This window comes from Jaculus jaculus, chromosome 7 (assembly GCF_020740685.1).
Source record: "Jaculus jaculus isolate mJacJac1 chromosome 7, mJacJac1.mat.Y.cur, whole genome shotgun sequence".
Taxonomy (NCBI): Eukaryota; Metazoa; Chordata; class Mammalia; order Rodentia; family Dipodidae; genus Jaculus; species Jaculus jaculus.
The window spans coordinates 88434540-88460343 of NC_059108.1; the positions used below are offsets into that span (position 1 = coordinate 88434540).

Sequence of the window (25804 nt, forward strand, 5' to 3'; positions counted from 1 at the left end):
ACCTGAAACTCTTAATTGCCTGGAAGAAAAAATAGGCAGAACTCTCAATGATATAGGAATGTGAAAAGACTTTCTGAATAATATCCTGGTAGCCCCGGAAATTAACAATCACTCAACCAGTGGGATCTCATGAAGCTTAAAAGCTTTTGTATAGACAAACATACCACAACCAGAGTCAACAGATTACCCATAGAATAGCAGAAAATCTTTACCAGCTACACCATTGACAGAGGTCTAATATATAAAATCTACAAATAACTCAATAAGCTAAACAATAAAAAATCAAACAATCTACTCAAAAAATGGGGCACAGAAGTGAATAAGGAATTCTCAGTGGAAGAAATGCAAATGGATAATACCCACTTAAAAAATATTCAACATCCTTAACCATTATGGAAATGCAAATTAAAACAATTATGAGATTCCACCTTACTCCAATCAGGATGGCAATCATTAAAAACTCAACTGACAATAAATGCTGATGAGGATGTGGGGAAAGAGGAACCTTCATTCACTGCTGGTAGGAGGGCAAACTTGTACAACCACTATGGAAATCAGTATGGTGACTTCTGTAATAGATGAAAATAGAGCTACCAACTGACCCAGCTATTTCTCTATTGGGCATCAACCGTAGAGGCTCCACTCTTCAATGCAGAGATATTTGCTCACCCATGTTTATAGCTGCTCAACTCACAATAGCTAAAAATTGGAATCAACCCAGAAGCCCATAGTTTGATGATTGGATAATGAAGATGTGGCACATATACACAATGGAATTCTACTCAACAGTAAGGAAACATGATACAATAAATGTTGTAGAAAAATGGATGGACTTAGAAAAGATCGTACTTAATGAACTCACACAAATGCCACATGTTCTCCCTCATCTGTGATTCCTAACCTGTAACACTGTGAGTTGCAACTCGGTGGTCAGATAATTGGGATAGAAGTTTTGGGGGGAAGGGAAATGGAAGGGTAAGGTAAATTCATACGAAACTAAATCCAAAACAAATTCATCCCATCGAACTCTTTCTCCTGGATAGCAGATTAAATTATAAAACCTTCAAAAGGAGTATGCAGGGATTGCCAGGTAAGAAGGGCCATGGAGAGAGTGGGATGAAACCTAATCCTAAAACATCTGACTCCTGCTTGTAACTCTCAGTCCATAAGTCGGTTACAATGCACAGTGAGCAGTTGATCATAAAGACCTTCTAGGTCCCCCCCCCCCCAAAACACAGGCTTCTGACAAAGCACTTGAATATCTGCCTGAGATAAAAGGTAAGATCCTATGGCTAAGGACACCAAATAGTGCTGACAGAGGACATCAGGAGATCTGGATAGAATCTGGAAGGAAGAAAGTTCCCAGATGGTCTGCCCATATAATGCTGGAAAGTGCTACATGAGCTCCTGATGGAAAATGGCCAACAACCTTGTGTGCTAACAGAGGATACTGAAATATAAAAGCAACCAGCCTGACAATATAGACACGCCCGTGCAATAGTGACACCCAGCCTAGGTGGGTAAACAACATCTCTCTGCTTGGATAAAAGATGCACTCAGTGGAAAGTAACACATACCTGAAACTTGGAAACAAGTCAGAATTCTATGGATATTGAAATCATGGACTGAAACAAGAAGCTGCCACTAGTCTTTAGCCAAAAGAAAGGCTACATCTACCTAAATTTCTACTAATTAGTAATGCTTATCCCATTGAGCTTTTGCTGACCTCAGTGTTCTTTGGAGAATCTTTTTCAGAAGCTAGTTATAATGAAGAGATAAACCACCCCTCACACATGAGCCAGGGCCCAGGTGAAACAACAGAGCAACTAGGGAGATGAGCAAAAGTGCTGCTTCAGTAGCAAACCTGGAAAACAGCACCAGGGTCATGGAGACAGACAGAGGATACTCAAGACCACCAAAGCAGAAATCCAGAAAAACCTGCTGAGAGCACAACACTAAAGTCAACTTAAAACACATCCACCATAGCTCAGGGAATTTTCCAGTAGAGGGGACAGAAGATTGTAAGAGCAACTGAGTAGAAGGGAATGTGTGAGGCACTGCCTCCACCTTACAATGCCTGACTGATGCTCTCACATCTCATAACCAGCAAACCAAGGGGAAATATCAGCAGTTCCACTGAGGAGGGCCCTCAGCAGAATGGGAGCAGGGAGGAGGGAAATGATGCTACTAACATGATGTATCCATACAACTTTGTATTTACTACAGAAAGAGAAATATATTCAATGTTTTGTTATGATATTTTGCTTCAATGTTCAATGCATCCCCATGCTATTGCTCCCCAATTAGTATGCTTATCCAATTGGCATTTACTCAATTACTCCAATGCAGAGTCTCTTTCTCATATCATGAAGTCTTATGTGGGCCTCTGTCCTAAAACACTTTTCTCTCCATACATTTTGTTGTTGCTGTTGTTTTTCAAGGTAGGGTCTCGCTCTAGTCTAGGCTGACCTGGAATTCACTATGGAGTCTCAGGGTGGCCTTGAACTCATGGCAATCCTCCTACCTCTGCCTCCCCAGTGCTGGGATTAAAGGCATGTGCCACCACGCCCGGCTTCTCTCCATACTTTTTGTGACTGGCTCTTTCTTATGTTCTTTTTTAAAATTTCATTTATTTGCAAGCAGAGAGAGGTAGAATAGAGACAGACAGAATGGGTATAACAGGGCTTCCAACCACAGTAAACAAACTCCAGATGCATTTGCCACCTTGTGCATCTGCCTTCACATGGGCCTGGGGAATCGAACTCCAGTCATTAGACTTTGCAGGCAAGTGACTTAATTCATCTATCTCTCCTGCTCCTTTCTTGTGTTTTCAGTCTTGACTCAAATGTCACTTCTTCAAATTTTATTTATAAGTAGCCTACTCCTACATTTCCTTTTCATTTCACTCTACTCACTGCTTTCATATGACTTATTACAAGTTAAAATTTTTTTTTTACTACCTGTCTTCTGTCTTTCCAATGCTCTGGATGTGATATACACAACATATAAAGTAAGTGAGATGGCAGTGAGATCTATGTCATGCTTGAAGAGTTAGAAAGGATCTCTTAAAATAACATTCAGAGCCAGGCGTGGTGGCACACCAGCACTTGGGAGGCAGAGGTAGGAGGATTGCCACGAGTTGGAGGCCACCTTGAGACTACATAGTGAATTCTAGGTCAGCCTGATCTAACGTGAGACCCAACCTCAAAAAAACAAATTATATCATATATATGTGTGAGAGAGATTCAGTTCTAAACATAGGGAAACGTAATTAGAAGGCATTGCAGGTTAAGAAGAAAGTTGAGGGCTGGAGAGATGGCTTAGCGGTTAAACGCTTGCCTGTGAAGCCTAAGGACCCTGGTTCGAGGCTTGGTTCCCCAGGTCCCACGTTAGCCAGATGCACAAGGGGGCGCACGCATCTGGAGTTCGTTTGCAGAGGCTGGAAGCCCTGGCGCGCCCATTCTCTCTCTCCCTCTATCTGTCTTTCTCTCTGTGTCTGCCGCTCTCCAAATTTAAAAAAAAAAAAAGAAGAAGAAGAAAGTTGATGATGCCAGACAAAAGTAGATAGTAAGGTCCAGAAGATTGTGAGAGGTATTTGAGAACTGAAGAGGGAAGGAAGAGAAGAGGAAGACCCAACTGAGGCTGAAAGGAACACTGAGACATGAATGGCAGGTAAAACCAGAAGGTAAATGACTGAGGAGATTTTCTTCTTTGTCCTAGGGAACACTAGGGCCTATAAAGTTGAAAAGAATGAGAGTGAAAGAATAGATATGTGATATTTTAGTGGAATAAAAAAGACTAGATTATTTCCTAAAGACAATCCAAAATGCAAGTTCTCTTCATTAGTAAAATATATTCAAGATCAACCTATAACATAGTAGATGACACAACTCCCCCACCTGCCACCCAGAAACTGACTAAAGCCTTAATTATCCAACACTTAAGACCAATAATCGCACTGAGGAGAGTCCTCAGGGAAAGCAGAACCAGGAAAAGAGGGATATAATACTACAACCTTGGTAAAAGAAAATTTTAAAAAAGATGAAAGAATTATCATTTGGGTGGTGTAATATGTGGTATATACACATGTGTGTGTGAAGTGAAGGCCAGAGAACATAGGGAATCCTTCTCTTACTGTGTATATCCACATATTTCCTTGAGACAGTGTCTCTCCCTCAACCCAGAGCTGGTGTCTGTCAGTGAGCTCTATTCTCTGGTCCTCCCTCCCCACAGAATGGAGACACAGGCATGCATGATCATGCCAGCTTTATATATGGTTTCTTCGGAGTTGAAACCAGTGGTCTCTGGCCAGGAGACCCTCAGACTTAAGTAGCAAGTGTTTCTAAGTACTGAGCAATCTCTATAACACAAGTAATTATAATTTATTTAAAACTGAATATATTAAAAGTTGCATGTAAACATTTAGTATAAATTCAAGCACATTTAAAAGTAAAATTTTTGTGGGGAGTCTAAACCCAGAGACGTGTATACAAAGCAACAGCACTGCCACTGATCTACATCTCCAGCCCTAAACTATTTTTTTAAACATAGTTTTAGGCTGTTGGGTAAATTCTAGAGTGAACAGTAGCAAAATGGTGCTAAGGAAGAGTCATGTTGCAATATTATGTAGAATGAGGAACAGAGATATTTGACTTAAATAATAAAATAAAAATATGGATTATAAGCCGGGCGTGGTGGCACACGCCTTTAACTCGGGAGGCAGAGATAGGAGGTAGGAGGCAGAGGTAGGAGGTAGGAGGATCGCTGTGAGTTTGAGGCCACCCTGAGTTAAATCCAGTCAGAGACAGAGTGAGACCCTACCTCGGGGAAAAAAAAAAAGGATTATAAACTGAGCATCAATTTTGTAGAATTTCCATACTAAAGGTGTACATTTATAGAAAAGCAAACAAAAAATTTTTCAAGATGCAAGTACATAAATAAAAGTCATTAAACTTAAAAATATTTTTAAAGACTCAAAAAGTACACAAAGCTTAGTATTTCACACTTGGAGATATGTCCTATCCCCTAAACAGGGGACTAAACCTAGTAAATATGGAAAAATCACATTTTTCAAATCACAGAGTTTAGATCTGACCTGATTTGACCCCAAATTCCACTGGACATTCTGTTACAAAGTAATCAGAAATACACAATGTACTTGTTCAATTTGTTTGTACTATGTAAAATTGATTTTTTTCTTTAATACTAAAATTTGGTCCATCTGTTGGGAAAACAGAAAACATTCTAAATATATACAAAAAATGGAAATGCTTCATTCCCCTGGCTGTATCCTGTGGTATATGCATTTTCATCAGTATGTTTGTCTTGCAGACAAAATGAATATCAGATGGTGGTTTTGAAAAAGGGCAGACCTAACATGAGGTGATTAGTTTCAAAAACAGATTTTTATTCTTGATAAATTATTACCAAATACAATCATCTGTTGATTGAGGATATAAAACAGATTGGTCATAGTACAACCCACGGGTTAAATGAAAAACGGAAATAATAAGTTTATTTAACATGGTCTTGCATTAGGTTCCCAGCAGTGCAAATCTAAGGCAAATAATTAGATTTCCAATTTAAAGATATACATTTGTTAAGCCAGACGTTTCCTGAGGTCATCTATTTCTCTGTTGGCTAGTCCCACTGCCCTGGCAATGTGTTTAGGAACATTTTCACTCAGAACTTTGTACTGCTACACCTTAGATACTACCCTAATCAAGCCAGTACTGTAGATTGATTCAGGAATAATTCAGAAAGGGCAAAGGGCTAATGTGATGACTCCTGGCTGTAAATCAGGTCCTGAAACTGTCTGGTGGGAGGGGATATGGAGAATATACTAATAAGCAAATAATAAATCAAAGAAATTGAAAACTATCATACCCAGTAAAAGGGACAATAAGTATAGCAAGCTTCTTAAATAGCCACACTTATTTTTCTCAAGGCGACCACTTAATTTTATGATGAAAGATAAAAATTTGAATGACAAATGCTGTGATCAATAGTATATCCTATTTTTACAGAGCATACTTCCCTTCCCTCCTTCCCCCCTCCTCCATTTCTTCAGTAATTTACAGCTCTGCTATGTAATGTCTCTCCAGGGAACAAAGAATCCCATTACAGATGATTCCTCTGTACAGACTTTAGCTCTGTAAATCAACAGGCTGAGCTCTCTAACAGATTTTAAATCCCTGCTTGAGTTAGGCTGAGACAACTTGTAAATTGGTAGGGCCGGAAGTATGGGAAAGAGAGCTTGACACCAAAATAGGTTCCAGGAAAAGAGCTTATGACACAGTTTATGTTGTTGCTAACTTTCTGAAATAATTGTTGTACCTTATATAAAAAAGGGAATATAAATAAATAGATTGAAAAGGTGGACACAAAAGAGATTCTCTCCACAGGAGAACATTTCCTGGGGAGTCTAACAGAGCCAATACATTGTATCAGAAATATAATGAGGTAGACTAATGCCCTCTTCACAGAGATAGAAAAGATCTCAAAATTCACATGGAAAGGCAGAAGGTCTCAGATATCCAAGCATAGCCTCAGCAAAAGAAACACCTCTGGAGGCATCACCATACCTGATCTAAAGCTATACTACAAACCCATAGTAATGGTACTGGCATAAAAACAGGAGTATAGAGCAATGGAATAGAATCAAGGACCTGGACTTTGGGTCAAGTAACTACAGCTACTTGATATTTGATTAGTGCCTTACTGGAAATTAGGTTGTAAATGGACTAGAACACCTTGAGAATATTGTTAAAGTACAATTGTGACTGGTGGACATTATTTCTGATGTGAGAGATGTAGATGTTTAATGTAGATTTTTTTCCTCAAAGTTCCACATGCCTTTATTTTTCAAAAAAAAGGGAAAAATTATCTATAAAACCATTGACAAGGTAATTTAAGAGATTATTAGTACTTTTACATAGCCAACAGATCACATTTAAATAGTGGCTAATAGTTCTAACATGTAGGATATAGAGCATAATGATATAAAAACTTATTTATAATGAGAATCACTTGATGTCATCATTAATCACAATAGGAAATAGACTCATCTTCCATTATTAAAAATCCAACATGGTATGGTTTTCAATATTCTTCACTATAAATACAACACTATATTAAAATTGAATCAATACTACTGAAATATGATAACACTAAAAGCAATAGCAATAGGGAAGGCAACATCACATCCCAAATCACATGGCCAACACCATGTGTGATCCAGATCTTCTTTTGTTATCCACACATGTAATCTCTCTTTCATCAACTTCTTAGCAAAATTTGTTCCAATTGATCCTCCACCAACACTTCATGTTCTCACTTTTCCCAAATTTTATTTACTTTTTAACTTCTGACCATTTTTGTGACTCCTTCCTATAACCCGGTATATCCTTCCTCTTATATTTCTCAAATATATTTTTTTTTGTTTTTGCTTCTACTACCACTGTCTCAATATGAGAACTCATTGTTTCAACCTTATATTACAGTTCTATCATTTTGTGCAACCTTTTTGCTTTGAGGTTTCTCCAATATACCTGTTTATACACAGAGTTCTAATTAATCTTCCTAAGATGTTACTCTAATCATGAGCCAATGAAGTCTAGAATCTGAGATATTTGCCCTTATTCAGATCTGTAGTCTCAGGGTAACAACCTTTAAGTATGCTCAAATACTCTGAAAACTACCACTGTTATGAGTAAAGTGTTGAAAGAATGAATGCATAGGACAAATCACTTCCAGTCATGCCCAACCTTTTGACAGTACAGCAAAACAATGTTGACATACTTCTATAAAGTTTGCACTCAAGGAATTGTGTAACCAAGTGACAAAAAAAATAGAAAAAGTCTCATAATGATTTAACTATGATTATAAATTTGCATTGGGCTGCATTCATAGCTAGCCTTGGCCACATGTGACTGCACACCACAACACATATGAAATTTGTGGAATTACTATCCAACATCTAGCTTTTAGTACAAAACAACACTAGCATATAATTACTAAGCCAAAGGAAGTTTTAATACATAACCCTGGAGCTTGAGAGATACCTCAGCAGCTAAGAGTGTGGCCAAGACAAACGAGGACCTGAGTTCTATTCCCACAACCCATGCACAAATGTAACCCTAGCTCTGAGTTGGATAGAAAGAGGATTACTAGGGCTCACCAGCAAGCCAATTTAACTGAAAAAAACAGCAAGTTCCAGTTTCAACAAGAGACAATGCCTCAAGGAAATAAGGCAGAGGAATGATAGAGGACATCCTCCTGTGGCCTCTTCATGTAATCACACAAGGTGCACACATGTGTACACACATGCATGAACTACATGTGTGCATGTATACATACACATGGATCAAATAAAAAGGAGGAGGAGGAAGACAAGAAGATAACATAATAGAACCATTGCTACAGGCATGGTGACCAATTTAATGTCATTTCCTAGATGGTCCATTTGCTTTATCCACTAGGCAAACATCCCAACCTTCAAATTCTGCCCTTGTTTACAGATTGAACACACCTCCAGGACAATTTTGCTCCTCTGGTAAAAACTACAATGGCATTATATAACAGCCTTTCTTCTAAATGGTTTTCTGGAAGGGGTCTCACTGTCTGTCTTCAGTGTACGTGTTCCAAAAGTCAGCCTCTTCCCCGGCATCCATTATGCAGGGGCTTTTCTGTGCTGCCAGAAAACTTCAGACTGCACTTTTAAATAAAAGAAAAAGCCTTAGGGCACAATTGGGCACCCATTTGCTGCTTTAAGAATGGTCTATTTGTTTTAAATTGGTACTCCATTGCTGAAGTTCAAGAGGGACCTTAAAAAAATTCATGTTTAAAAGATCCAATTTCCTTGCACCTTTGGTCAAGAGTTCATAGTTACTTCCTCTGTTAAAAACCAACTTCTTGTAGCAAATTCAAAGAAATTTAAAACCAATGGATTCCCTTTTTCCCACCTACAGTCCATAAATACTTCTCTTCTAAAACTTTTTGCCCTGGTGTGCAAAAGCTTCAATTCCTTGCCTACCCATCATTTATAAGTTCAAGTGTACATAGTGACTGCTGAGCTGCAGAAGTCCCTTCCAGATGCTCACTGGCCCGGGCTATCCTCTCACTTCAAACAGGGTTTCCTGGACATGCGACACAGTTCTCTTGTGTGTGCTCACCTGCCTTAGTCCCACTACCACTCTGCGCTGCGCCAGCATTGGCACAGCAGTTTCTACATTGGGTCGCAGGAATTGGATGAATTTGCTCCTCCCTGTCAAATGTGAGTTTCTATGAAACGAAGGACAGTGATTTGCTAAGCTCTGAAGTTCAAAATGCTGTAGAGGACTTAACATATACTAGGTGTTTTGTAAATTGATGTGGTAAATTGAATTGGACTGACAAATTGCTGGCTAAGGCCAGGCCTCCATGAACATGGGACAGCAGTGAAATGAAGTAATTATCCAGGTCACTGAGGACAGAAAATGTGCTAATTTGGATGAAATGAGTAAGCAAAATTTTGCCTAACTGAACTAATCCATCATCTCAGTGCAATGCTTGGGCTTGTTAATGGAAATGTGGCCTCTGTGGGCATCATGTTCTCTCCTGTGCTTTGTGTTCTAAGAGAGTCATCTGTTTTACATTGATGCTGCACATACCCCACACTTCTTGTGTTCAAGAAAAAAACTGCATTAGAAGCTGTCTCAAGGGAGTACCACTGGCCTAAATAGGGTCAGCTGAGGGCAGTGTATTGATGACTGTGAAACTCATGACTGGATCCACACTTAAAAGAATAAGGACATCTTCATATACCAAAGTCAACAGATTGTAGTAGTAAATTCAACTTTCAGGCATGGTTTCCAAGTGAAGCCTATATGATCGTCTGCAAGGTAGATCTTTCAACCTTTACCCCTTTAGAATGAAGACAAATCCTTCATACATATTAAGGATTATCAGAGGAAGAAGAAATTCTATTTTTCAATTAAGCCGTTAGCTTTATTATTTTTAGCATACATATTAATTGACATCTCTTCTCTTTTGACTCATTTGTACTTGTTCTACTCAGCATAAACAAAGTCACACAAGCATCTAAGCCACAGATTAATGTTTGAACCCTTAAATTTGAACCATTTGTCACTGTGGGATTCTGCAATTGCTTTTCTTTCTATATATCTATCCAGCTTCAAAAATGAGGGAATATTTCTTATTGTTTCATAAAAAAGCACAATATTTACATTTTTCAACTTGCAAGCAAGTATTAGTTGTAAATAATCAAAAAATGCTACATTGACTATTTTAACTGTATTTAAAATTAACATGGTTACACATACAAGGTTGTTGATGTTCTAAAGGCTTAAAACAGAGACACGTACCTTTTCTGAAACTAGTAGTGGACAGACAAAATGATCATGAAGATTAAAAATGAGATATGAAGCCAGGCGTGGTGGCACATGCCTTTAATTCCAGCACTTGGGAGGCAGAGGTAGGAGGATCACCGTGAATTTGAGGCCACCCTGAGATTACATAGTGAATTCCAGGTCAGCCTCGGCTAGAGTGAGACCCTACCTCAAAAAGAAAAATGAGATATGATTAGAATTTCACACTATAGGAGAAGACAGAGAAATAGAAAATAAGTTGGAAATCAGAAAACTGCTAGCTTGAATCTTGGCTTCACCAGTAATGAACAATAAGCAAGTCACCGACCCTTCTGAACCTCACTTCATTGAGTTCTAAAATGGAAATTATCGAAATGATTCTGTTGAGAAAAACATGAAATAGCATAAAGGAAGGTACACTGAAACTATATTGTAGCCTACAAGGTAAAGACATAATTATAATTGCCTTGGCTTGTAGATTTTCATGGTGATGATGATAGTAATAGTGTGATGTCCTCATCAGAGGAATTGTTATTGTTCTACTACTAGAAAATGTAATTGTACTGGTTACAATCAATTTCTGTTCAGACTCAGCCACCTGGAAGGCTAAAATGTTTGTTTAAACACCAAATAAACAACTTTGTTTTAATAATAAAAATATAAAGAAGCATATATACTACACAGCTGTGCTAGAAAGACTACAGTTCACATTCCTTAAAATTAGTCTTTTACCTTCAGACTTCCTCCTCACTCCTGTAGTACAAAGTTGTTATCCAATGTCAATCATATTTTATAAATCAGACTGTGAAAGGGTGAGCTACAGACATAGATGTTTTTAGCCATGGGCTCACTGGGTTTGTTGTATTTACAATTTCAACATATACTCATCATACATCCTTTTAAAAATAAGAAAGAAGAAGGAAATAAGGAAAACAGAGAAACTAGTGTATAAGCTCAAACAGGCATGGATAAAATGAGATGACAAGTACCATGACTTGTAGCAGAAAGTACAAAACCCTGAAGCGGGTATGCAGCTACTTACATCTTACTCTTGGGAGCAAGAGCTAATCCAAATGTTTCCCAGGAAATCTGCTATGCCTTCAAAAAGGAAATCACCAGAGGAGACTGGTTGATTCTCAAAGACCAAACTCTTTAAATAAAATGGTGCTCTGCAGCTCGCTCACTCTCCATCTCTCCCTCTCTCTCTCCCTCTCTCTCTCTCTCTCTCTCTCTCTCTCTCTCTCTCTCTCTCTCTCTCAGCTTGCTACATTCAAGAAGCATATTGAAGCTTCAAGATTCTAGTGCAACAAAGAAAATGTTTCTTGTTGTCTCTATAAATCATTAGTTCTCAATGATTATCTGTAAGATTCTTCTCTAACAGTATTTTGAGTTGGTCTGAAAAGGACAGCTGAAAAAGACTAGAGACATTGATCTAGTTCCTTAAATTTAATAAAAATGAGGAACCTTAACCATACTTGTTAAGTGTGGTTAAGTTTTTTTTTTTTTGTTTTGTTTTTTGGGTTTTTTGTTTTTTTTTTTTTTTTGAGGTAGGGTCCCACTCTAGCCCAAGCTGACCCTGGAATTCACTATGTAGTCTTACGGTAGCCTTGAACTCTTGGTGATCCTCCTCCCTCTGCCTCCCCAGTGCTGGGATTAAAGACGTTAACTACCACACCCAGCTTAAGCATCTTTCTTAATAGCAGCAAGATGTCTAAATTATTTTGGTATTAAAACATGCACCTGAATGACCTCCTTATTCCAGGCAATTTTACCAATTTAAATTTCATCTAATTTTTTTTTTTTCTCTGTGGTACTGGGAATGGAGCCCAGGGCCTTTTGTATGTTAGCCACAACCTCGCCCGTAAGTATCACCTATTTTTGTGTTTAAGGAAGGGATGAGGTTAGATCATCAATATCATCTAAGTTCCAACCAAAACCACTATCCAAAGTTTGTTACTTTGTGATGTTACTTTGTGAACTACTGCAGTGTTATGTACAAAACAGAAGAGTCTCATACTCAAGCTTGGGAAACACTAAATTAGATTAAATAGTCTTCTAGATTTCTGAGTTCCAAGAGGTAATCATAGTGGATTATTGTGAATTGCAATACTCTAATAAACTAATAAACTGTTTATAAAATTTGTTTGAGCTTGAAATCCTTCCTCAGGGAACTCTGTAAAAACATATATGAGATTTGCTTTAAAAGATACCAGAAAAGTTTGTTGTGATTTCCTAACACAGCTGTGCATTACTTAACAACTAGAATATGTTCTGAGAATTGTCTCATTAGGTAATTTCACCAGTACATTAGCATCACAGAATGTACCTGAACAAAGAAACATGGCTCCAACATCACATCACTATGCAATGTAATCTTGTTGACTACAGGCTGCCCTAAGTGCCAGATGACTACAGCTACCCTTATGTTGTTCATTCCAATTAAGCTAGAGAGAACTTATTTTCTTGCTGTCTTCTCTTTGCTTAAGGACTACATACAATTGCCTTTAAAGACAAAGAAGAATAGATTTAATCAATGTCATCAATTCCAAGGACATTGTTCCCACGTGACAGCCAACTTTGGACATGTTTGAAGCTACCTTTGCTACAACGTCCAAATGAAGGGAACATTCATGGAATTATAAAGATTCACATAACAAACTGATGTGTCCTCATTTCTAACTATTCTAGGAAGACTGGGTTCACAAAAGTATGTAAGGCATAATATCTAACATATCTGTATCTGGCTACTAGCAACTCACACTTAAATTCGGTTTTCTACCTCTGGGTCTCTGACATTGATTTTCTAAGTCTCCATCATGGATGAGCAATGATACAGTGGATGATAACTGAATATTAGATGATTCTTTCTGCTTCTATACGAACTCAAATCTGGTACTAACCCTAGAAGACCACTCATAAAATATCTATAATCAGAGGCTTTTGGTTTTGTCTGTTTTTGTTTTGGGGGAAGGACACCAGGATTCTATCTTTGCAGGAAGCTCCTCATTTTCCCGAACTGAAGCGAAGCCTCCTGCAATGCTGCAGTAGCTCCGAAGCTGCTCAGCGGCTGCGGCAGCTCAACCATGCAATTTTATAGCAGGCAGCAAACAAGGCAGAGAATTCAGGGTTAAAACTCAAGTAGAGTTCTGTCTTCTGCAGTAATGAGAGCTGACTAAAAGAGTAAATCAAATGGATCTCCTAACAAAATGAAAACAGCTGTTTGGCCCGACTTGGTCTCTGATTTAGGTTAAGTAATTATTGCTCTAGTGTGGTTCAAGGTTGTTCTGTATTAGTGAAATAAGATATCACATGAAAATCATCCAACTTTTTAATTTACTGTAGCATCAGAAATTCCACTGTATAAAAAAATTCCAGAAACGTAATCTTTTAAAAACTTTACCTATAAATGTTTTCAAATACCAATTGATTAAATCTTCCAAGAAATAATTACACAATGCATAATTACATTATAGTAATAACTTTTAGTGTCTGCTGATAAAATATTTTAATATTTTAACTTTAAAATACTGTTTTAAAATCTTTACTGGTGATATATCTCAACTCCCCAAATAACCAAAAAAATAAATTTTTCTATCTAGACATCTTTTTATTATAAAGAGCAACCAAAAAATAACTTCTTGAGCCCTCAGAAAAGTATAGTCTACTAGTGTAAATTTGTTAAATGGAATGTCATACCTACAATGGTTACAGAGGAAAACAACTGCTATGAAGACACAAAGCAAGAATATATTCTCATAGAACAAATGTTTGTGCTTATAATTATTCAGAATTAAATATACTCAAGCTACTTCAAATTCCGCTTCTTAGTTGTGCCTGTTACTTTTCCATTCCTCTATCACTATCCATTGTGCCATGTCTCTCTTATTTAAGCATGTTATTTCTGCTTCAGCTTGCTTTTGATAATAAATGTCAAATCAATGGTAGGCGAGGGAGGGACTTTTTCTTTTCTTAAAGTGAGAACATTAAGCTGGGCGTGGTGGAACATGCCTTTAATCCCAGCACTCAGGAGGCATGAGTTTGAGGCCACCTAAGACTAAAAGAGTGAATTCTAGGTCAGCTTGGGCTAGAGTGAGAGCTTACCTCAAAAAAAAAAAAAAAAAAAAGTGAGAACATTGTTTTTGTTTTCAAAATGTTTAAATACCAGTAAATGTCTATTTCACAGAATATAACACAAATGAAATCCTAATTCGTTTTTACTTCTTGTGCTTTGCTGAAAATGATAATATGGCTATGTTTACAGGTCTAATCAGTCAGTAACATTATGCATAAAAGAGAGAGAAAAGCAGTTTGGGGACAATCTAGATCTTCCATCCAGCATTATTATACCTATTCTTTTTTAAAGATCCTCTTGGCTTCTACTCCTTCATAAATGTAAGTCTGAAAGGTGTTAAGAAACATAAAAGAATATGTTATGGTTTTGAATGAGCCCATACTAATTTCTCTTGCACTTGACAGCAACATTTTGTAATGATATATGATAGACTCATTAAAAATACATTTGAGGCCAGGCATGGTGGCGTACATCTTTAATCCCAGCACTCAGGAGGCAGAGGTAGGAGGATCGCCATGAGTTAGAGGCCATCCTGAGAATACAGAGTGAATTCCAGGTCAGCTTACACTAGAGTGAAACCCTACCTTGAAAAATAAAAATAAAAAACCGTTTTGATTTATAGTCATTTACATTTTCAGTTAAAATTGGCATTGATGGGGCCGGAGAAATGGCTTAGCAGTTAAGCGCTTGCCTACGAAGCCCAAGGACCCCAGTTCGAGGCTTGATTCCCCAGGACCCATGTTAGCCAGATGCACAAGGGGTCTGGAGTTCATTTTCAGCGGCTGGGGCCCTGGCGCGCCCATTCTCTATCTATCTGCCTCTTTCTCTCTCTATCTGTCACTCTCAAATAAATAAATAAAAACAAAAAAATAAAATAAAATTTGCATTGATGGATATGACACATATATGTAAATTATCTTCAATAGACATAAAACATCTATTTTTTATTAGTTGTGGACATACTCAGTATGTAAACAGCATATGGTGGTACCATTCTTTCCCTTATCCCTGCCCTCCCCTCCAAAGGGACCCTCCTCGTAGGGGATATAGGTCATCCCCATGGGGATTGTGGGTCATGCATTGTGAGGACAGCCATCAGTTATGGGGAAGAGGCAATGTCTCTGTGCATAATGTCCCAACTTGTGGCTCTAACAAACTTTTTGCCCCATCTTCTGAGAAATTCCCTGAGCCATGTTGGGTGTGTGTTAAGTCTACTTCAGTGATGGGCTATTAGGAGCCTCTGAATCTCTGGTTTGGTAGGTGTTGAGTGTCCTCAGTGTCTATCTCCTTCATCCTTGTGTTGACATCAGGTTCACCAAGAAAGCAGCACTCTTGCTCAGGGATGGACTTCCTACAATGGCACTCTAGAAGTCGGGGTATAAAGCTCAGTAGTAGGGCTGGAGAGATGGCTTAGCGGTTAAAACGATTGCCTGTGAAGCCTAAGGACCCCAGTTCGAGGCTCAGTTCCCCAGGTCCCACGTTAGCCAGATGCACAAGGGGGCGCACGCGTCTGGAGTTCGTTTGCAGAGGCTGGAAGCCCTGGCGCGCCCATTCTCTCTTTCCCTCTATCTGTCTTTCTCTGTGTCTGTCGCTCTCAAATAAGTTAATAAAAAATAAATAAATAAATAAATAAAGCTCAGTAGTAGAACATTTGTATAATATGTGTAAGGCCCTGCATTTAATCTCCAGAACCCTCCCAAAGATACTCCAGTGATTATTTTTAAGTAATAAAAGTAAATATATGGGCTGGAGAGATGGCTTAGCAGTTAAGGTACTTGCCTGTGAAGACTAAGGACCCAGGTCTGATTTCCCAGGACCCACATTAGCCAGATGTTCATGGTGATGCATGCATTTGGAATTTGTTTGTAGTGGCTAGAGGCCCTGGTATGCCCATTCTCTCTTTCTCTCTCTCCCTCCCCCTAAGTAAATAAATAAAAATAAAATAAATATTAAAAAATAAATATCTTATGCAGCACATAAAATTTCTGAATAAAATAAAATTGAATTTCTTAGTCTCTTTCCTGAACTGTAAATTTTTAAGTCAGCTTCTAATATATCACTGGATGAATGCCTAAGTGTATACATAAATTGGCTCGAGAGATTGTTCAGTAGTAGAACATTTTCCTAGCATGTGTTTCAATTCAAAACACTATATACATATATGTATATAATATCTATTATATAATAATATATAATGCATAATATCTACACATATATAAGCAAAAACATTAAAGGTATTTCAAACACTAAAAAAATAAATAAATTACAGGGCATTTCTCCAATAGTAACATCTTTAGAGGATTTTGCATCATTTTTGTACATTCAACTCAGCTCCCAATGAGAGAATGAAAGATTATATCATAAAATTAATATTTTGAGGAAAATTACTAAGGTGGTCTAGGGAAAAGTTGCAGATGTTCTTCTTATAATTATTGTTTCTGGACACAAAGCATGGCATATTTACCTTTCTAGTGGGGTCTAGATTTTAGCTTTCCTAATTCTATACAGCATTTCTCACTAGCTCTTGCCAATTAGTCCAACTAGTACTTACCAGCTCACAGAACAACAGAAACAACAGTTCCGTTATATCTCTAAGATGTCAACAAGACCTTTCTTGCATATTAATGTTTCTTGAGTATAAAAATATATCATGTTTGGAGTTTCCCATTAGAGGCTGTGCTGTGAAACTAGATCCACAGTGTACAATTTACTTAAGTATTGGGGTATACTCAATGAAAAAAAAATATTTAAAGGAGAGCTTAATTTATTTCCTTTCAAACAGTTAAAAATGATAGGGCACATGAAGCCAATCTACATTCTTAGATATCTGTAGTCCAGGGCAGTAACAGAGTGGTTCCACCACTCTGCATAATGTTTTCCTTTTGGGAAACAAAAAGCCTGAAGTTCTTACTGAGTATTGGTGAATAGGAAAATATTATTAGCCTGAACTCATAAAACTGGACTAGATGGAGACATTCAAACAGCATGTTAAATTGCTGAGTCAAATCATAAGGTCAAACTCCATCACACTCTCTATAACCATCTTTGTGTTGTTAAATATCAGAGCAGCAATGATTCCCTGTGCTGGAAAGACCACCTCTAGCCCTGAAAATTCCTCTCCACTTTCTGAAATGCTTCTTGTAAGTCCTCAATTTCTCTCTACCCTTAGTTACTTCTTACATGCTTCCACTTGGGAAATCACCCTTTGAATAATTATTCACTTGCCATACCTTCATTAGTTCTATCATGGAAACAAACATTTTCTGAACAGGAACTATAAATATCTTGCCTCATATATAGATACCTTCTGTTTTCCGGTTTAATCTAAATATACCATTACTCCACTTTTCATGAAATAATTCCTATATAAATCTAACAGAGCCTAAGAAATTAGAATCAATAGTTTTTAGGTTTAGGCGACTGTGTTTCTGACCTCATGCTCAGTTTCAGAAAGGACACGCTGTGGAAAGAAAGAACACTGACACTAGTGGTGACTTCTATAACAAAGTCTCTCTTGCCATCAGTATGCACAATGTTCCTGTAACCACGAAGTCATTAGTTGATCAGAATTGATTAAGACCACAGTCATGGACTGTCCTTAAGGGCTGGTAAAGGGTCTCTAAATTCCAATAGTTCAGTTGACACTTGGTGAGCCAAAATTGTCAAAATCAACCCTCAAACAGTGCAACCTGGATGTTTGAGATTTAAAATCCCCTTAAACTTCACTTTTAAGCATATATTCAAAGAACTTTCTGTTAGGAGGCAAAATCCTACCCAATAGGGCATTTTCTTTTTCTTTTTCCTTTTCTTTTCTTTTTTGTCTTTTTTTTTTTTTTTTTTTTTCCGAGGTAGGGTCTCACTGTATCCCAGGCTGACCTGGAATTCACTCTGTAGTCTCAGGGTGGCCTCGAACTCACAGCAATCCTCCTACCTCTGCCTCCCGAGTGCTGGGATTAAAGGCATACGCCACCACGCCCGGCCCAATACGGCATTTTCTAATGCCTTTGTTCTTCAACTTAAATTATTTATTTTTTCTCCCAAGGGGGAGCAGGAGATGGAAATTCTAATGATAAGAATTCTTAAGCCGGGCGTGGTGGCACACGCCTTTAATCCCAGCACTCGGGAGGCAGAGGTAGGAGGATCGCCGTGAGTTCAAGGCCACCCTGAGACTACAGAGTTAATTCCAGGTCAGCCTGGACCAGAGTGAGACCCTACCTCGAAAAAGGAAAAAAAAAAAAAAAAGAATTCTTTTAGCATCCCCCTTTCCCTCATGGTCCTAACATTTTCTCGCACCTATCTCTTTCAACACATATCTTCTCAAGGAAGTAAGAACTTCTGTATGTGCCTATTGAGAAATGGTGTGACGCTTCATATAGAGACAAGGAGACAAGATGAGATCAGATAGATGGGAAACACAGGCTATCCTGAAGAATATTTTCCCTTGAAAGTTGAACAGTGCTTATTACAATCACACAGTTTACACCCTTGCAATCAACCATTTCAAAGCATATTGTCCAAACATTTTCCTTTTCCTCTATCTTTAAAAAAATCATCCTGGGTTGGGAAAATAGCTTAGTAAGTAAAGTGCCTGCCTCTGAAGCATGAGGACCTGAACTTGATCCCCAAAACCCAAATAAAAATGTTGGGTGTAGTGTCATGTGCACTTGTCATCCCAGCACTGGGTATATGTACAGGGTGGGGACAAAGATAGAAGGATTCTTGGGACTGAATGCTAAGACAATCTAGCCTAATTAGCAGGCTCCAAACTAATGAGAGATAATGTCATAATGGGCTGGAGAAATGGCTTAGTGGTTAAGGCACTTGCGTGCAAAACCTAAGGTCCCAGATTTGACTCCTCAGAACCCATGTAAGTCAGTTGCACAAGGTGGCACATGTATCTGGAATTCATTTGCAAGTGGCTGGAGGTCCTGGTGTGCCCATTCTCTCTCTTTTTCTCTCTCTCTCTCTTTCTCTCATGAATAAAAATAAAGTACAAAAAAAGAGAACTAATGTCATCATGGATGAAATTCCTAAGGAACAACATCCTAAGTTGTTCATTAGCATTCACATGGATGTACACACATGTACAGATGCACATGTACACATATGCACCCACCCACACCCACATGAACATGCACACAAACATGAAAAAGTTTCTTCCTTAGCTAAAAACCAAGGCACTTCTTAAGCTCAAAATCTTGTTAAATATTATTTTCATGTTGGGTTTTCAAGACCTGGAATATAAAATGGGCATAAGACATAAAATATGACTATCATACAATATCTAGAAAATTTTCACAGAGGACCTAACAAAGTTCTCTAGGTACCTAAACTGTACTAACTTACAGGCTCTTTTGTCTCACAGGTAGTACTACAGTTTGGATCTGGAATGTCCCCTCAAAGGCCCATGTGCTAAAGACTTGGTACTCAGCCTCTGGCTGTACTGCAAGGTAATGGAACTTTTAGATGATAACACTTAATGGAAGAAAGGTTGTGGTAACACGCCTCATGAAGGGGATGCTAAGACCTCTGTACCTTCCTGTCTCCCTTTTTGCTTCCAGGTCTTCACAAAGTGAGCAACTTGACTCTACCACGTTTCCCTTCCCCACACAGTATTGTTCTGCTTTGCCAGGAGTCATGACAAGACTAACCCAATATGTCTAAAACTTCTGAAATCCTAAACCAAGATAAACTTTAAATTGATCATCTCAGATATTTTATCATAACAATGGAAAGCTGACTTGATATCAGAAGAGAGATAAAACAATGTCTCAACTTTTATATCCTGTCAAAGCCTTTATTTCAATAATTCCATTCATGAATTTAGCCTATCAATCTTTTATAATAAAATATTCTCTCTTACTTTCAACTCATAAGATTCCTGAGTTAGGCAAGAAGTTAGCAACTGTCCTTTCCCCAGATATGACTTCATACATCAAATAAGAATATTAAGACCCTAAAAGACACAGGGTCACATGGCTAATTGGTAGATGAAGCTTGTCTAAGTCTTTCTAACTGAGCAGCAGTATTAATACAGTCATACCTCAAAAGGGACTTTACCTCACACTATATCTCTAAGAAACAAAGATGTGCTTTGAAAGAAAAACAGCCCCAAATCCTGTCATAACTGCATATAGAAGTGCTCAGAGAGCTGCAGACAAAAGTTAATTAAGCCATAGTAGCTATTCAGGAAATTATTATTGACCCAAAGACAGATCACAGACTGGGCAAAGTTGGAAGAAGAACATGTCAGGATTTCAACTTCTTACCTACTAAGTACCAACCGCAAAACAATGTACACTGCTGGCATGTGTTCGGAAATAAAATGTCACATTTTCAAGGGAGGAATCCCAGAAAACTGACTATGTTCCAGAGATTTACCACCATTGCTTTTTATTTCTTTAATAAAGTTTGGAAAGTAAAGGAAAAAACAAACAAATAAATAATAAAATTAAACATTTCAGATCTCCTCAGCACTTCCCCAACAGTACTAAATTCAGTTATAAGGGTTGGCTCATTCCCATCCAACATACCCATGTCTGCTATTGCAGGTCATCCTCATGGTCTTTCCCATATAGCTATCTGCATTTCACACCTAAAGAAGGTAAAGTTCTACAGAAAATGTGACATCTAGATTGCAAATAACATTTTTTAAGCTTAAACAAAGCATTCCTGAAATAAGTGCCTAAACTACAGTTGAAAAGAAATGCATTCATTGTTTGCAGATAGTTCAGAAAAAATACAAAGTATATTCATGTTGTGCATATGTATCCTCAAAATTTTTGCATTCTGGCAAACTGAAACCCAATCATTAAGTCTGTTTCTTCCTTTCACCCTTGGCAACTGCCAATCTGCTTTCTGTTTCTATAAATTTTACCACTAAGGATACATCATATATATGGAATTATATAGTGTTTGTCTATTTATGAAAGATTTATTTCACTTAAAATAATGTTCTTATATTTCACCCATGTTATAGTTTGTGAAAGGTTCTCCCCCTATTTTTAAGGTTCAGCACTGTATTAGGCATCTATAGTACTATTAAAAATCCAGTCATCTGAGCCAGGCGTGGTGGCACATGCCTTTAATCCCAGCACTCAGAAGGCAGAGGTAGGAGGATCATTGTGAGTTCAAGGCCAGCCTGAGACTACAGAGTGAATTCTAGGTCAGCCTGAGCCAGAGTGGGACCCTACCTCAAAAAAAAAAAAAAAAAAATCCAGTCATCTCAGGCTTGCGGAGATTGCTCATTTGGTAAAGTGCTTGTTATACAAGCATATCAACCCATATTTAGATAACCAGAACCTACATAAAGTTATGCATCTGGAATTACAGATGTATGCTACTACATTTGCAATCCCAGTACTCCTATGAGATTGGAATAGCCCTGGAAGCTCAGGGCCACAGCTATTCTAGCATATGAAGCAGTGAATTAAAAAAAAAAAAAAAAAAAAAAAAGATTCCTTGTCTTAAGCAAGGCAGTGAATGACACCCAAAGTTGTCCTCTGACCTCCACATGTGCAGTACTGCACACGGCCACCCACATACTCACCCACACCATGCACACAACACACACACACAAGATAAAAATCCAGTCATCTATTGATAAAAATTTGAGTTATTTTCTAATTAAAGTCTTCATCTTAGTAAAACTTTTGTAAGAAAACAAGTATAAGATTCTCTGAAGTGCCAAGCATAGTGGCTCATGCCTTTAATCCTAACACTTGGGAGGATAAGGTGGGAGGATTGCTGTGAATTCAAGGTCAGTCTGAGACTATATAGTGAATTCCAGGTCAGTCTTGGCGAGAGTGAAACCCTACACCTCAAAAAATAAAAAAATAAAATAAAATAAAAAGAGTCTCTGAGAAAAAAATTAAAATTTAAGTACACAACAATCAGGCAATCAGGATTGACACAAAGTCTATACACCAGCTATTTTCAATGTTATCTATTACTCAAACCTATGACAAGCTGTACACACCTAATGAAAATCAATCAGCGGGGGAGCTGGTTATGGTGGCACATGCCTTTAATCCCAGCACGTGGCACTGTGAGTTCAAGGCCACCCTGAGACTACAGAGAGTTCCAGGTGAGCCCCTGGGCTAGACTGAGATCCTACCTCAAAAAAAAAAAGAAAAAAGAAAGAAAGAAAGAAGGAAAGAAAGAAAGAAAGAAAGAAAGAAAGAAAGAAAGAAAGAAAGAAAGAAAGAAAGAATCAGTTGTTTATCTGCTTTTGTTTTCTACCTTCCACTTTACTTTTTTATTACTATTTTTAAATAATTTTTATTTTTATTTGAGAGAGACAAAGAGAGAAAGAGGCAAATAAAGAGAGAGAGAGAGAGTACGTGAGTGTGCCAGGACACCCAGCCACTTCAAATGAACTCCAGACACATGTGCCACTTTGTGCATCTGCCTTACATGGGTACTGGAAAATTGAACCTTGAACCAGGGTCCTTAGGCTTCAGAGTCAAGTGCTTAACTGGTAAGCCATCTCCTCAGCCCTTATTACTATTTTCTGATGGAACTATCCAGAGTATTTTGATAGATATAAATATATTTCATTTCTCTTATTCTAACAATATGGCTATAAAAATATAGTTTGACTGTGAAGAAGTGAACATGGGTGAATGAGAACTGGATGAAAGTCAGATTTTCAAAGTCAAATTAAATAAACTTTATTTTTACTTATTGATTAAATATAATTATTAATTAAAAGTTATATTCTCCATTACCATCAAATATGTAAAGGAAACTTTGTGTTGCAGCTATTCCATGCTTTTTCTGTGATGTAGTTGATTAACCATTTGAGTTCTACAAAGCCCTTGTGTTCTATTTAATACCTTAGAAAAATTCTCTAAATGATACTATGTCCTGAGAGGATAATTATTTCACTGTTTGTTAGAATGACTGTCATCCATCTGTCTGTTTCAATATGGGATAAATTCCATCTGAAATCATCTGCATTTCTGGACATTCAGAAGTCAATGCGATCTTATCTGGTGCCACTTTTGCACTGTCTTCGTTGGCCTCTTTTTCACTTCCCCAGCTCCCACTCCAAGGGACCACTGATCCCCTGGGGTCGTTAAATTTTGGGCTTGGATCACATGGAGTGATTAATGGTGGTGGGCCTGGTACATGTTGAGGTCAGCATGCTGAGCATCCTGTATGTCATCGACAAAGACACCCGTGTGCTCATTTTCCTCCTCCACATCCATAATTTATTCATCCCAGAGCACACTCAGCCATCTGCTATTTATTTTGTTTGCTTTAAGCATTATTTCCCTTGATTTGCTAAGCCAAGGCACAGGTGAAAAGTGGTAACAAACAAAGGGAAGTTGCTGTTGTTGGACACCCAAGGGGTGAGCTGAGCTCCATGAGGGAGAATATTCAGCTCCACAGAAAGGGCCTAAATGTATTGTTACATACTTGAGGCCCTATCTAATAGCAGCATTTGGGCCTGGACCAATCATAACTAGCTAAGGCTAGACCCCTGGGGTGAGGAGTGTAAAGTTGGGGAATTTTAAGCATCCTTAATAGTAGCCCTGCAATAAACTGATGCTCTGAATCTTTGCTGGAGTCTGCACAAGACTGAGCTATAAATTTTATATTTGGCTAAGTGACTCATAAAGAAACACCCACCTGATTTCAGACATGCATTTTTGGCAGTCAGGATGCTTGCTAAATTAGCTATGGTCCTATTTTTAGCTGCTTTCTTTCTCTGCCTACCATACAATGATTCTACCTGTACAGCAAAGTTGTATAACTCTGTCCTCCTCTAGAACTGCTTTCCTCAACTTTCCTTTGGACTTGGATTTGCTTCTTTGACAGTGTTCAAAACATTGGAAAAAAATGTTATTTTGCTTTTTTATTAATAAGGCTCTTGCATTATAATTTTTCATGAGTGACTATAATAGACAACATATACAATTCTAGATATCATAGAGATAAAAAAATATTTAAAAAAACTTTCTCTGCAAGAAGAGTTGAAATGTCTCTTATTTAGGGAGGTCTAGTGTTGATTTGAGGAACTTAGGTCAAGCTGGTATTTGACCTCTGGCAGGAGGCTGCCCTGGGTCTCATATTCTCAACAAACTGGGCCCAAGACAATAGTGTGCTTTATAGCCCAGGGCTTGATCAGTGTGTTTCTCCAAGGAAGACCTCAAGCTGAAAAGCCAACATGCTTGACAACCACCGTCAAGGTACCAAGGGCATAAGCACTAGACATTGGAAAACAAATGGAAAAGCACACACAGCTACATCTGGAATCCTAATGGGCCGCCAATGGTTCCCAGCTAAAGGAAGAATTGCCCATGTTATTTTATCATCCCTTGTGCTAACTTTGCTGTTTATGTACAGCAATAAATGATTTTTTAAAAACATATTTGGGTCATTATGTCATATACCACCAGCAAGTAAGGTTATTTTATTGTGCTTGGAGTCAAAATACACTGCCATACCCAGATGTACGGGAAGTTTAAAAATCTCTTGTCCTTCTGTATTCATTCCTCTTGGACAAATGAGTTAAGTTTTTAAAAGGGAAATTGAGAATTTTTATGACTTCTACTCCCACCTCGCCAGTAAAATTTGCACCAGTATTTTTCTACCCAGCAAAGGTGCTAGGCCAATGATAACACTAAATACTAATGCAGAAAGCCAAACAGCTTCCAACCAACAGGAAATGCCAGAGATTTTTTTTGAACACTTTTAGCAAGTTGAATTCTTCTGCCAAACTGGGCTATAATCAAAAATTAGCTGCAGATTAAGGGTACCAAGTAAAATCCAGCAGCCCAATCCAATTCTTCTTATATAGTAATGTGATTTCTACCTTCCTTTCTGATTACTACAGACAGTTTTAAAATTCACCTGCTCAGTAATTGTTCATCACACATACCCAAAATTTACTAGTTAGATGGAATATCTTCTAAGATTAAAAACATTCTAGGGCTTGAGAGATGGCTTAGTGATTAAGGCACTTGCCTGCAAAGCCAAAGGACCTAGCTTTGATTCCCAAGGACCCACATAAGACAGATGCATAAGGTGGGGCATGTATCTGGAGTTTGTTTGCAGTGGCTGGAGGCCCTGGTATACTCACTCTTTCTTTCTCTTTCTCTTTCTCTTTCTCTTTCTCTTTCTTTTTCTCTTCCTCTTCCTCTTCCTCTTTCTCTTTCTCTCTCTCTCTCTCTCTCTCTCTCCCTCTGTCTCTCAGATAAAAAAAAATTTAGAAAAAATTCTAAAATGCTTAACCCTTTATAATGTATTCTTCTGCATACAATTCATCTGATTATCTTTCTGCCCATTCCCATACTTTCAAATATTTTTGAAGCTTAGTTCACTCATATCCACTTAACTGCTCATCTATTCCATTGTT

At 37.9% G+C, this 25804-nt stretch overlaps 1 protein-coding gene across 1 annotated transcript in view; it reads right to left on the bottom strand.

The window, feature by feature from the left end:
- Positions 1-25804, bottom strand: part of Slc25a21 (solute carrier family 25 member 21) — a 571282-nt gene that overhangs the window by 357681 nt on the left and 187797 nt on the right. The window lies entirely within an intron of this gene.